The sequence below is a fragment of the Anser cygnoides genome, chromosome 23, assembly GCF_040182565.1.
Source record: "Anser cygnoides isolate HZ-2024a breed goose chromosome 23, Taihu_goose_T2T_genome, whole genome shotgun sequence".
Lineage (NCBI taxonomy): Eukaryota > Metazoa > Chordata > Aves > Anseriformes > Anatidae > Anser > Anser cygnoides.
The window spans coordinates 7,721,541-7,735,171 of record NC_089895.1 but is presented as its reverse complement, the minus strand read 5'-3'; the positions used below and the strand labels follow the sequence as shown (position 1 = coordinate 7,735,171).

Here is a 13,631-nt window from a genome sequence, read left to right as displayed (position 1 = left end):
TTGCCCGCGCGCGGAGGCGGTCGAAGCGCCCCCGGCCCCGCCGAGCCTCCGCGGCCCCGAGCGGGGCGGGTGGACGCGCCGGGACCCCGCGCCGCCTGCCCGGCCCCCGCGGGGCGGCTCGGGGCTGCTCGGGGCACCCCGGGCTGCGGGGACCTTCCCGGGACCTTCCCGCGACGAGCGGCGGGCGGGGGGCGCGGGGCGCTCCCGGAGCCCCCGGGGGCTGCGGGCGGAGCGGGCTCGGCGCGGCCCCGGGCGGCTCCTGGCGGCCGCCGCAGCCCGGTCCTGCGCCCAAAGTTTCGGCTGCTCCTCCCGAGCCGCCGCACAACGCCCCGCCAGCGGCAGCCCCGGCGGCCAGCGGCGTCCCGCCGAGCTCCCCCGGGGCTCCCGAGCCGGGACTTGCAGCAGCCGCCGGAGCTCCGCCAGCCGCGAGTTCAGGCTTTTTTTTTTTTCCCTTCCTTTTTTTTTTTTTTTTTTTTTCTTCCTTCGTGCTCGTTTAACGACAATAGGACACGAGCGGATGTGTCAGGAAAGGCTCCGGTTATTTTAGTAGGTGTTTCATCATAGCCCGGTATGTTTTCTGCTTCCAGGGGGTGCTGACAGTAAGGAACGGAATTATTCCTATAGCTAGGATACCGAAAGGAAGGCGTCTCTTTGGGGGAGGAAGAAAAATAAGCTGCTTTGGATGTTTGCTGTTCAATCGCTGTAATAAATTTTTGCATGAATTTGGCAATGGATTCCACAAAGCTGCCCCGGCTACAGGTGAGAAACAGGATTGCGTTTTGCCGAGTCAGAGTCAATTCCCTTGCAGGAACAAACCTTCAATGCTCCTCAGTGCCAGTGCATGGTGCCAGCGAGGAAAAGGCATTTAAACAGCCACAACTCACTTTGTACAAAGCACTCACGCCAAAAGCAAGGTTAAATAGAAATGAACGTCTCTGCACAGCCTTTCTGAGTCTCAAGATTTTTCTGGCTCCATATAATCCTGTTCTAGAAACACAAATAGCTTCCTTTAAGCAAGCAAGCCAGATTAAAGGTCACTGTTGTCCTTATGACACCTAACAAGTCCCTGCTCGTTACGCGTGCTCCCAGTGGATCAGCTGCAGCTGCCACTGCAAGTGCTGTAGCTCAGCATCCAAATCCCCACGTTATTTTGGGCTGGATTCCTGGTCAGAGGGAACCTGTTCTGGGAAGGATGAACTCTGAGGAGCTGGCCTGAGGAACAGCTTATCCTGTCAGATTTCAGTTGCACAGAGAGGGCTGTCCCCCCAGCAAACACAGCGGAGCCAGGTGTGCAGAGGCGCCCTAAAGCTGGGGTTTGCTTTGTTCTCCTGAGCACATTTCGGAGCTGCTGGGGCAGAGTGCACGTGAAGGTGCTGACACACCCGGTGGAGCTGCGGGGTCGACGGCAGCTGTAGGGCACAAAGGTACAAATTTCCCCACCTCTGCAGCAAGACCGGGCACAAACCGGAGCTCAGCCCTGCCCAAACTTCTCATCTCCCCGCAGCCTGCGGGGGGGAGCCACGAGACACAGCGATACTCGTTACATGCAAACCCCGGATTTTGTACACGATGAACTTCATCGCTGCAAATTAGCACGGCAAAAACAGCTATCAAAGCACAGCATCCACCAGGGCACAGTCTTTCTGGATGCTGTGTGTAGTGACTTGAAAGAGAAACCTCAGCTCTAGTGCAAGCCCAGTGACTTTATCATCCATTAAACCTGGCCAGCTAACATGAAAGACCTTTACAGAGAGGAAGGGAAGAAGGGGCAATTTTCAGTCTCATAAGAGTCTGTTCTGGAGCCTGAGAGATACTGGAGTGCGGTTAAGTAGAAGACGATCAATTAAGACTTAAATAAACCCAAGTGAGCAAACATTAATGAGAGCTATCTTGTATCTGAAACAAATCCTCTTAACTCATCCCCACTTAAAAAAATATTGTTTCCCCATTTGTGCCAGGCGCACGGAGCTGGCGTGCCAGTTGCACGCTCGTGGACCCCTCCTGGGGCAGAGCCACGTGCAGGGGGCTCAGGGCCCAGCGGCACAGGGCAGGCTTGGGAAAAGGGGTGAGAAGTCAGCAGCCTGTGTTTATGTGGCTGTATGGTATTTATAAACGTTAATATATAAATTAGACTTCTAAACATTAACGCTAATAAGGCAAGAAAACCGTGGTAGGGAAGGGAGCCATGCCCTACCCAACAGCTTTCTCTGGCCCCCAGTCTCTTCTAGAGCTTCTTGCCTCTGCCCTGCATCCAAATGGCACCAGCCCGAAATTCCCAACGTTTTTAAGCCAGAAAAGAAAAGATATCAAAGGAGAGTTGAGGCTTTCAACAGCACCAAAGCAAGAATGCACACAAAGCATTTCTATATAGGATGTTATTTGGGCTCAGGGCTGGTTTGAGGTGTTTGAGATGCAAACCTCGTGGGGAGAGGTACCTGGCCAGAGCCGGGCTGCTGGGCCCCGCCACCGCTGCTCCCCGGGGAGCTGCAGCTGCCGCCCGCACCTCGGGCCAGGCAACACGTGAGGCACTCGGTTCTGCGCCTTCTTAAAATAACAAGCACACAATTTTTAGCGGAGCTTTAAAAGGCAGATTGATGCCAATTGACAATCTTGGCCCTATTTGTCTGGCTCATTTATTCAGCAGCACTGCTGGGGTTGCCTAGCAGTGAATGGATCGGGAGCCGGAGAGAGGCTGCGCGAGGGAGCAGCCCACTTCGGGAGCAGGAAGTGTGAATTATCCCACAATTAAAGTAGGAGGGAAGGAAGTCATTAGCGAATTCATTTGTCTAACTTGTTCTTCTTCGAGTCATCTCACCAAGAGAGTCAAGTTCCTAATGGCTGGAGCCAAGCTCCGAGTGCTGCCAGGCACCGGCTGCCAGGCTGCGGCTCACAGATGTGTGCCCGGCCCCGGGGGCTGCGAGGGAAGAGGGGTTCCCCTGCAGCAACTGCGAGCCCCAGGCTTCCCCTGGCAGCACCTGGGGCACCCCCACCCACCGTGGGCTCTCACGGCTGGGGGCACCTCTGGGTCCTGGTAACGTCCCTGGGCGAAGCCGCCGGGTGCACCGCGCTTTGCTGGTCCTGTTCTTAAGGAGAAATGGGTTAATCTGCCTGGGAGGGGGAAAAAAAGGATGCTGGCCTGGCTACAGTTGCCAAGAAGGAGTGAAAATTGTCTCTTCATACGAATAGGTTGTTGTTACCCATTTCCCTTTCATATGGAAAAAAACATAAGTGTTACTTAGAGATTGTGAAGAAGAGAGGACTATAACGCAATTTCTACCTCCTCCTATGATTGTACTTTGATTTTTCAGACCTGTGTTAACAGGGAACGGTGTTCTGGAAAGAAAGCACCTAGCAGATTGTACAGCCTGAGCGGCTCTTAAGCGACTCTGAGACGTGGATTCACTAAGAAGGCCTCCCGAGGTCTCAGGCTCCTCTGGGGGTGCTGATGGCGCTGCGGGAGGCACAGCCCCGGGGCTGCTCTTCAGATCTGGGAAGCTGGGAAAGAGCTGGGGAGAATTTAGGGGGGCGCTTCTGCCTGCTGCCCATCCTCCCAGCTGAACAAAGACACCAGAAGCCCCTGTAACAAGGGCATTCTTAGAGCTAACAAGGAAATAAAGTATTTTTGCTTTTAGGGAGTTATAAGCTTTTCTATTTTTTTGGTGTTTAGCAACAACACTGAGGTGCTTTATAGTTCTTATTTCAGGTGTTTGCTTAAAAAACGTATGGGCCCTGGTGGGATTTAGGGGTGGGGTAGCTTGATTCTCAGCTAGCCTCTATGTGGAGTGGGATGGGATGGGCAATTTCTCTTCTGAGAAATCCCAGCTCCTTGGTTGGTTAGAAGGTTACACTGACTGTGGCTTCGCCATGGGTTCCCCGGGCCTGAGAGGAAGCTCGGCGAGACGCAGTGATGTGCAGCGAGGTGCAGCAAGGAGCAGCAAGGAGCAGCGAGGCGCCTCTCCCCCATGGCACTGCTGGCGGTATGCGGCAGGAGGGGCTCTACATGGGGTGCGGGGCAGCTGCGGGGCGCAGAGAAAGAGAGGGACATTAGCAAACGTGCTTGGCACAGCCTGAGAGAGCGAGCTACCAGGTCCGTGACTTCCCTTTGCAGGTTTCTCCATCACTTACAGTCATGTCTGCGGCAGGTTCCCTCCTAGGACACTTGTTTGTACTTGGTGCTTACCTTTGTGGTGGCATCCCGCACGTACGTCCAGCTCCACAGCTCCTTGTGTAAAGACATTTTCCTAAGAGCGGAGACGTGAAGCTGAGCCAGGCTCACCTGCAGCTCTGGTGCCAGAGCACTCTGGTGCCAAGCGTCCCCGGCTGATGAACTTTTCAGGCCCTGCATTGCTGAACATTGTACATATGGCAATAAAATTATAACACTTAGATTCATAAATGTGTGCTTCTTAAACCCTACAAGCATCTTTAGCAAGGCTGTTATAGATTTCTCTTGCTCTGGCTATATTTGTCTCATAAATCTCAGTGGTGTTGACAATTGGGCATGGTTTAATTTTGCAAATCTGAGAAATGATCGGGCCAATTTAGTTCACATTTAAACCATTTATGTTCACATGCTGGAAAGCCTTTTTTCTTTGCTGCTCCTTGCCTAGGGCCCTTATTATCTGCTGGTGCTATTTATCAATGCGCAGCAGGTATATTACACTACGGTCTCTTTCGTAAAGTGATACGAAATAATCATTCCTGTTCCTCTTCTGCTCAGGAAGAAAAGCGAGCCCGACTCTCATGCATGTCAGTATTCCTGAGCTGCAGGATTTTTATATTACTGCAGGATAAGTGATTTAACTCAATAAGCTTTCCTCATAAACGGCAATAGTTTTATCAAATGAAAGGAGGCACATGTAAATTAACACAGCGTTGCCATTCAGCTCCATCACTCCAAACACCTGCAGACGGTGCTGAGGGGCCCCATGCCCAGCAGCAGCCGGACGCCCCCTTCCCCAGGTCCTCCTGCCTCGGGCATGTGCCCAAGCCCCCAGCCAGCCCCTGAAGCACATGCAGTGAATGAGCAGTCTCTAGTAACAGCCCCAGACTCTGGAAAAAGCCCCACTCCTCCTCCTCACATGCACATAGCAGCTCCTTATCCCCTCTTCTCAATGCAGGTTTGTCTGTTCAGCAAAGGGATGAGCAGATCTCTGTGCCATGTAATGACACGTATTTGTGCTGCGTGCTGGGGCCTCTAGGACGCTGCTGGTTCACTGTCTGAGCGGGGCGCTTCCTCCTCTGGCTTACAGCTAAATGCCTGGTGAAGTGTTCTGAGCTGCCTGCCTGCCCGGGAAGCGCTACAGCAGGCGAACAGTCCGAGGGTGTTTTCCCACTGAGGTCGCGAAGGAAGAAGACCGCACGGAGCTGGATGCCAGGGGGGAGCAAATCCTGCAGGCAGGGGGTGCAGACACATGGACATCAGCTGCGGGCTGGTGTCCCTGCCCAGCAGAAAAACACGAGCTGTGTGTTCATCCCAGGAGCTGGGATTTAATCTCAGGAAGGAAAGACAGAGGTGAAAGCTGGAGACGGGGGCAGCTGGCAGCACGGGGCACTGTGGCCAGGGCTGCCTCTGTGACCCCTCATGCCCGTGGGATGAGGAAACCCACCGTGCTCAGCCCTGACCCTCCGGGACAGTTGAGCACCATGAAGGGGATGATTTAGCTCCCTGCCTTTCCTCAAGCACACCGAATGTGTTTTTTGTTTGGCTTTCTCCTCCCCCAGGGACCGAGTTTAATATTACCTTCCCATTAATTTATATGGGAACATTTCCAAATAGTAAACTTCCAATAAATTAGTAATGCTGATCTATAAAAGGGAAAAAAAAAATGGTTTGTTGCAAGTTTATAGCCATGAGGAAGAGCCATGAAAGAAGCCTCCTTAGCACGGTGTGCTCGGGGATGCTGGATGCCCAGGCTGCAGCTGCTCCTTTCCCCGGCCGCCCTGGGGTGAGCAGCCCGATGGCACATCACCGCCGGCTCCTTGAGTGCTTTCCTCCTCTACAAGAGGGCTGTTATCCTCTAGTTCACCAGGCCAACTGTTATTTCGGTGTGAATATGTAATACCTGCAGGGAACTGGGCTTACCTGCTGGCTGCAAGGGCTTTCAGCGTCCTTTACCTCTGCCCGGGATAAAATGTGATGGAAGAGAGTTTGTCTCATCGCAGGCTGCTATTGCCCCTACCACTTATAAACCTCTTTTACAGAAATAGGTTCGCAGGACGGACACAGGAGGCTGCTGCAGGGACACACACGGGGACAGCGAGAGGCGACTGCATTCCCCTCCTGGAATTACGCTCCGAAAGCCCGTGGCTCCTTCCCGGAGCCGGGGAGGGCTGCAGGGACGGAGGTGTGCCTGTGCGCAGGCTTTGCCTCTAACAGCCACTTTAAATATAAGTGGAGCTGATTGATAATTTTCCCACCGAAGAAAACCGAAATGAAATAAATAGCATTTGACACCTGCGGAAGCGACGCTCCCCCGCTGCTCTCGGTCGCAGCGCGGCACCGGTGCGCGCGGCGCAGCTGCTGCCAGGTGTCAGCTCGGCTCCTGCCGGTAATAGATTCGGCGAGGTGGGGATAGAAATCTTGCTCCTTCTGCACAGGGCTCCACATCTTCATTTTTCCGCGTGTTTGACACAAGGTTCAGGATCTGTTCATCACTTGACATCAGCATTACAGGGTGTTTGTCACTCCGTACATCACCGGGAGACTTCTTGCAGCAGAAGCAACAACTTGACGGAGAGAAGATATTGAAGCAAACCGGTCGTGAAATCTGCAATTTACATGTCGAGGGAAAACCTCAGCACGGGCTTCGCCGTCCAGCTGAGTCTCCTCTTACCCAGCAGCAAGACACAATTCCCTGCAACTGCTGGGACATAAACATGGGACATAAACAAAATTACCCTTCGCGTTTCACCCGCTCCGTGTCTGCGTTTCCATCCTCACCACGAAGGAAGCGGCAGAGCCTCCAGCCTGCTCCCGGCCCCGCACCACGGGACAGGATCCTTCGAGCACCTCTCCTCCTGCTCCTCCCTTCCCCAGCCACAGAGGTCGGCCACCCAGGGATGTGGAAGGAAACTTTTATCTGCTGTCAAGGCCCCTGATGACACAGAGGAGAGAAGAAACTGCCTTCTATTTTTTTTTCTTTCCTTTTGTTTTTAGCGTGCTCCCTCCCCCCCAATATCTCTCTGTCAGAGCCAGACAAGGAAAAAAAGAACAAAAAGATTCGCAGAGACCAAACCAAAGGCGATGAAAAATGAACGAGAAGACAATTCAGCCTGGGGAGTACAAACAAACTATCTGGAGCAAATAGTTTATTTTAAGATGCTAACAAATTTGCTCCAGAGGCCTGTGGAAAAAAGTCAGGTACCATACAGCAATCCTTTCCCTTATTTATAGAATAATTACCATGATTTATTAGCTGTGATCAGAAGTGTATTTATGGCGTGGAAGTTTTCAGCCATATTTCAAGTAATTCACCTCCTTGCAGAACTCCCTGTCGCTGTCATCACAGCTCCGCTTTTTCTTTCCCTTGAAACCTGCTTGCACCACAATTTATAGCTTTGTTTGTGTGAAAAGCAGGTGTCTTGCTCCAGAGAACAAAGGCAAAACAAGAGCTCAAGGATAACCCTGCGCCAGCAGCCACCAGGACAGCAGCGCTGGGCACTGCCTGCGGGGTGCTGGCACCCTCACAGCCCCCTGCCCGCCGTCCCTCCCGCCTGTACCCATCCACACGGCTCTTTTTTTTTTTTTCTTTTCAGCTTGCTGGCACAGACAGGGAGGGGACCGACAGCACCCAGCCCTCAGAGACACAAGCTCTGCCTTGCTGTCTCCAAAACAGGCAGAAAAAAAACCCTTTATCTCCTATTAGTCCTTTAATACATCTTTGTCCTCTCTCTGCTCTGCTCAGTTTGATAAATATCTCAATTTTCAGCACACAGAGGAAGTAAACGCTCTCAGAATAATACCAAACATAGCAAGTTTGGGAGACTCCCACAAAAGTTTGGCCTCTGCCCTAACCACAGCACCTTTTTCTGCTGCACCTGGGGTTGTTTCCCAGGCAAAAGGTGTCTGTGCTTCAGGTGTCTGTCTCATCGTGTTGCTTCCAGATGGAGCTGCAGAGTTTTATTTAAAGCACTTCTCTGCTCTCACCTTGTCTTTTTTTTTTTCTTTCTTTTTTTAATCTCACAACAAAAGTAACTTGTTATTTCCACTTTGTTTCACGCCGCACTCATTCAGCCCTCTGGTACCGTGGGGCTGGCAAGCTGGAGACTGAGTGATCACTTGAGTACCCAGGGAAAATATGATCTCAAAGTTCTGAGGTCCTCACGAGGGAATGAAGTTTGATGCTGCTGGAAATATGAGCTGCTGCAGCTGAGGTCCCATTGCAAACAAATTGATTCTCATCAACTCTTATTTGCTTGCCTACATGGTCTTAAGACTGGCTTATTGCACAGATATCCCCTCCTGCTGTCTCACTTCTCCGTGCTCGTCTCCTGTTAAGGTTCTGCCATAAGCCATCTAGGAAGCTTTAATTCTCTGCCTTCAGAAGGAGATTGCATTTTACCAGCCGAAACGCTGGATTTTATTACGAGGCTGCATCACAAACTTCGTAAGAGAGGAGGAACCCTCCCCTCCTGCCCCCACGCCGCCCTCCAGCACCAAGCTCCCTGCTGCCGCGGGTTCCTCCGCAGCCCCAGGGGTCTCGTTCAGGGAGCAGGTACTGGGGCAAGGAGTAAGAGGGGATCGGCTGCTCGGCCCCGCTCCTGCCCCGGTGCAGGAAGCGGCCTCCAGGAGCCTTTCCCTTGTGCCCTGTTACAGCAACTTGTTTTTCACATGTCCAGGACTGAGCACAAAGCCTGACACTAATAGGATTAATGACTGGAGCACAGAAACAGCTCCATTACGTTTGGGGAATGAGATATATCTGGGAGCAGCCAGGATATAATTTGGTTCATTTGTTAAAATAACATGTATAAAAAGGAGTCTAAAGCAAGCCCATTCGAGGGACCTGGGGAAGACAAATAAGAACGATGGCCCTTGTCCCTGATGGTATTTGTTTTCATTAAGTGGGTGGAAGAGACCTAACAGAAGAAGAGAGCTTGATCATCGAGTAACCTTGTTGTCGAGAAAAGTCAGAAGCTTTCAAACAGGAGTTAGCAAAACAGCTCAAAAAATGAAAACTGTCCCAAAACCTAAACTTCCAAGTCCCTCAGCTTCTTGTCTGTGCTCACGAGTCCCCAGGGCTGGGAGTTCCACCCAAAGCCCTCCCCAGAGGTCACCTCCCTGCCACAGAAACGCCGCCTCCAGAAGCTGCTCCTCAGCCGCTGCCCGGAGCCTCCCGCAGCAGGGAAGGGAGCAGCAGCGGTGAGCTGCCTGAAGGGCAAGGACCCGGGGGAAAGGTTTCGTTCCTCTGACTCATTTCACTCTTTGAGGTTTGTTCAGCGTTTGGTCCCAAGGCACCCAAATTAAGGGGTTTTATGCAGTAAAATAATTCGGAAATGTACGATTTTAGCCTAATATTCTCTGGAAAACTTTCCTGGACATCCAGCTTTCCGTCTGTTTTCCCAGAAGCAAAACCTCGCCATCTCTTCCTCGAGCTAAACGTCTCTTTCCAGCTCCCACCCCCCCAAAACCTTTACCGCATACTAACCAGTCCTACAGAGACTGGCAAAAGGAGCCCGTGGGTGCCCAGCGGCCCCCCTGCCCCGGGGTCTCCACCCGGGACTCGGAGCTGTGCCGGCCGCGGGCAGCGCCTGCCCCCCCGTCCCGCTGCCTCCTCTTGCTGGGACAGTTTGGCTGAAGCTCGTCAGCTCTTCCTCCAAATCGTCTCGGCGATAAAGACATCGGGACCCGTTTAATGACTTTCAGAAACAGGTTAAGCAATGCCTGACCCTTTTGCCTCCCAATTAGGAGTTCTATTCCCTAATGCTTTGCAAGGTCACGTCTCCTCTCCCCATCTCTAATTATTACCCTGCGCTTCACGTCTTCTTTGACTAGCCCAGCTTATCTCCCCATGCGTTCTTAGCCGTGGCTCCTAATCATCCCTATCATCCCTACGCGCGTACACGGAGGACGGATAAAGCACAATTAGAGCCACCCGAAACACGCGTGCTGGAGGCTGCCGGCAGGAATTTAATCAAGGCAGGTGCCAGGGAGGGGGAGACGCCTTCCTTGCTGGCAGGGACAGGATGGGTGCTGAGCGGCCGGGGGCTGCCTGCAGCACAGGGGGCAGATCTGTGGTGGGCACCGCACGTGGGGCAGGGGGTGACGGGGCACAGAGTGATGGAGCACGGGCAGGGACCCCGCTGCCTGCTTGTCCCACCTGTGCCACCGCCTTCCTCCGCAGGAAAACCACCAAGAAACATGCTCTTTTCCCCTTTTCCTTCGGTTCTGGGCTGCCAGAGCCCCGCTGGCCCCAAGCACTTTGTTACTGCCACCGCTCCTCCTGCCCTCGCGGGACCGGTCCCATTAACCACGAGTGCCAGCAGGTAACGAGACCAGCGCCCGCTGCTGCACAGCGCCCGGGCAAGAGGCCTCCCCTGCCGCCCGCCCCTGGCTCTCCCCTTTCTCCTGCGACACCCGAAGGTGTTCTGCCCTCCTCTTCCCGACAGGACACGGGGCACAGAGACTTTCAGGCAAACTGCCACTGCCCCAGACCAGCTGCTGTCCTGAGGAGACCGCTGAGGAACCCCAGCCCCAGAGGCGCCTCCCGTACAGGGACACGCACAATTTCCCTCCTCTCGGCATACCTGGTGGCAGCGTTTGAGAATCAGACGGGGCTTTCTGGGGTAAATTTGTGCAGTCGGTGCCACAGTAGGGGTTTAGACGTGTTGCTGGGAGCCATCAGTGCCGCAGCCTGGTGGGATGACCCCTGCCAGCAGCAGCTCGCAGGCAGCCTGGGACCCGCTGCCGGGGGCCCGTGTGCCAGCCCCAGCACAACAGGAGCCGCCAGCCCCGAGGGTCTCTCTGCCCCAGCCCTTTCCCATCGCTGTACAGGTCACCTTCTGCAAAGACAGCAAACCCACAGAGCCAGGGGCCGGCAAGCCAAGGCTACTTCAGCATCCCCAGCAGCACCCGTCCCACGGCAGCTCGCTCCGGGACCTGTCCTCCCCCGCAACAACGCACAGGTTACACACAGCTCAGCGAGACGGAGCCTCGTCTTCCCCTCTGCCATCTAGTTCCTCTGATACTTGATTTTTTTTTTGATAAGCTCCTTGTTTTCAGGCATACAGTACAAAACTATTTTTCTTGCACTGAGCAGACAAGATGTTGAAATGTTTTCCTTCTGTGATAACTGGAAGTGGAAGAAATCCTCCCCGCGATTCTTGTCAAGTCAGGGGATCTCTTTGTAGTTCAGTGAATTATTTCATACCCAATGTTAATTTAAAAACAAACAAACAGAGATGAATGCACTCAATACAAGAATTATTTCCAGTACATTTCAGGCTTGTGCTGCTCTGTAAAAGACAGCCACGCAGGTGCTCTGTGCAGAGGCACCCCAACACACCCCATCAGGCCCCATCGCACCCGGGCGGGCAGATCCTGCCCACTGGGAAGTGCTGGGGCTGGAGCTGAGCTGGGCAGGGGGAGCAGCCCCAGGGTGCTGCCGCCTCTGCTCGTGCAATTGGGAACACTTACCCTCACTGATACCGCTAACACACGGCCACGCACATCGGGAGGTAACAATTCCTCTTGAGAAACGGGAGCTGCAAAACAGTAACGTTGTTCCACCCGAAAAGAGCGGGAATAAATCAGAAAAGGGCAAAGTGCACGGAAAGGATGAACAGTAATAAAAACGATGTTTAAATGTGCCACAGAGAATTAACTACTTTTTCCTTCATAGCTTCCCTTTCGTGAGCCATCCCTGGGAATCTGCAAACGAAATCAGAATGAGGGATTTGTTTTATTTTCACGCAGCCTGGGCAGCTGTGGCTGTGCCAGCGGGGATGTGCGTGTCCCCTGCAGGCTCCCAGAGCCCGTCCCAGGTGGCAGGAGCAGGCCTGCAGCTGGCATTCCTGGGCCGGTGTCCTGGCGATGAAGACTCCTGGGTGGTTTGTGCAGCTGCAGGGCTGGGGCAAGCACAGCCACGGCACGGTATGCACCGGAGAAATGCTGCTGTGACCCCGAGCGAGGCACCGGGGCCACCAGGCTGCCTTCATCTCCTGATAAACGCCTGAAATGCTGCGTGCTTATCACATTTGACTCAAGGACTGGAAATAATGCTTCCCGGGGAGAGGCAAACTGCTCAGTCTGCTCGGCTTGTGGGGGGTGAGCTGGAGAGGCGGCCGCACCACCTGCCCCAAGGGAAGCCAGGCACGGCGCGGCTCTGCAGCCCCCAGCAGTGGTGTTGGGAGCCCAGCGGGGTCTGAGCAAGCCCCAGGTGGACGACAGCAAGAGCAGGACGAAGCAGGGAGCCAATGCTCTCCTCCTCCATCCTCATCCATCATCGCATCCCACCTCCTCCCCTCCGTCCCTCTTCCTTGGCCCCACCACACTCAGCCACTGCATTTGGCACCGGGGGAAACAAATGTCAGGCCAGGAAAAGCATCTGAAGCAAACGAGCTCCTGCCCAGCTGGCGATGCTCTTTTTCTCTCTGAGAGGAGACGGCTCTTCAAAGGACTGGGAAAACAAGAACTTCACCACAAAGCCTTTGCTTTGTCAACCACTGCACCTGCGGGACGCCCGCCTCGGGCAGAAGCGAGGGTCGCACAGCGAGGTGCTTTGTCATCGCACGGCACCGCTCGCTGGCAAGCCAAATGAACGTCACCTTTTCGGATACACAAAATCAATGCTGTCCTATATCCCAGAACCTTTAAACACGAGACAGGCAATTTGTCTTCTTTTATGGTAGGTGAGAGTCGAAAGGAGCCTGGCCAGATTAAATAATCCAGCGGTGGCAACTTGAGGTCGTTTTCATCATATTAATGGTTTTCCTGCCTACAGTAAAAAAGCCAAGCTGAGGACCTAGGCTTGGATGGACTCCTCAATGACATCGCTTTTCTGCAGAGAAGTGGATTTTGAGGAAGATTGCGACAAACTTGAAGCAGTTGCTTAGGAGGCAGCCTTGGTTCTAGGTGCGCGTGGCTTCTGCAGAGGGGCAGGGACAAGCCCTGTCCCTGGGACTTGGCCTCTGCAGACTATTTGCCTACTCTGCCAAGGAGAGAGTGTAAGGCTGGTTATTTGAAACTCTGCTTTTCAATTTCTTTTTAATGCGAAGTAAACAGAGATGGAGTTTTAGAAGATTTCTGTAAGAACATCTGTGGGTGCAGCGGTGTGTAATTATGCGCGCAGCGCACTGCTTCAGTCCTTGTCACAAACCCAGCTCGTAAGCCACAAGCATGGGGGGGAGAGGAGGAGCTGGGAGTCTGTGCGTTCCTTAGAAATGGAAAGCAAATTTGAGATAACATAAAAACATCATTTCGCATATCTGAAAGCCTTTTGTAAGCACTTTCCAGGAATATTTTACAGCCTCGGTTTCATTAGTAAGAATACTCGCAGAAAACAGATTCTAAGCTTGAATGCTTGTGTACTCGGTGTTTGCAAATGCTGCATTATACATTCGGTTGTAAAACACCCGCCGTGTGCTGTTAGATCACTCCCTCCCAGAAGGGGAAGGAGCGGCGCGTGGCT

At 53.4% G+C, this 13,631-nt stretch overlaps 2 protein-coding genes across 2 annotated transcripts in view; both read right to left on the bottom strand.

Moving 5' to 3' along the window:
* The window catches only part of KCNAB2 (potassium voltage-gated channel subfamily A regulatory beta subunit 2), a 289,172-nt gene that overhangs the window by 246,699 nt on the left and 28,842 nt on the right, over positions 1 to 13,631 (bottom strand). The window lies entirely within an intron of this gene.
* AJAP1 (adherens junctions associated protein 1) overlaps positions 1 to 13,631 on the bottom strand; it is a 74,606-nt gene that overhangs the window by 52,546 nt on the left and 8,429 nt on the right. The gene's annotated exons all lie outside the window — the stretch shown is intronic.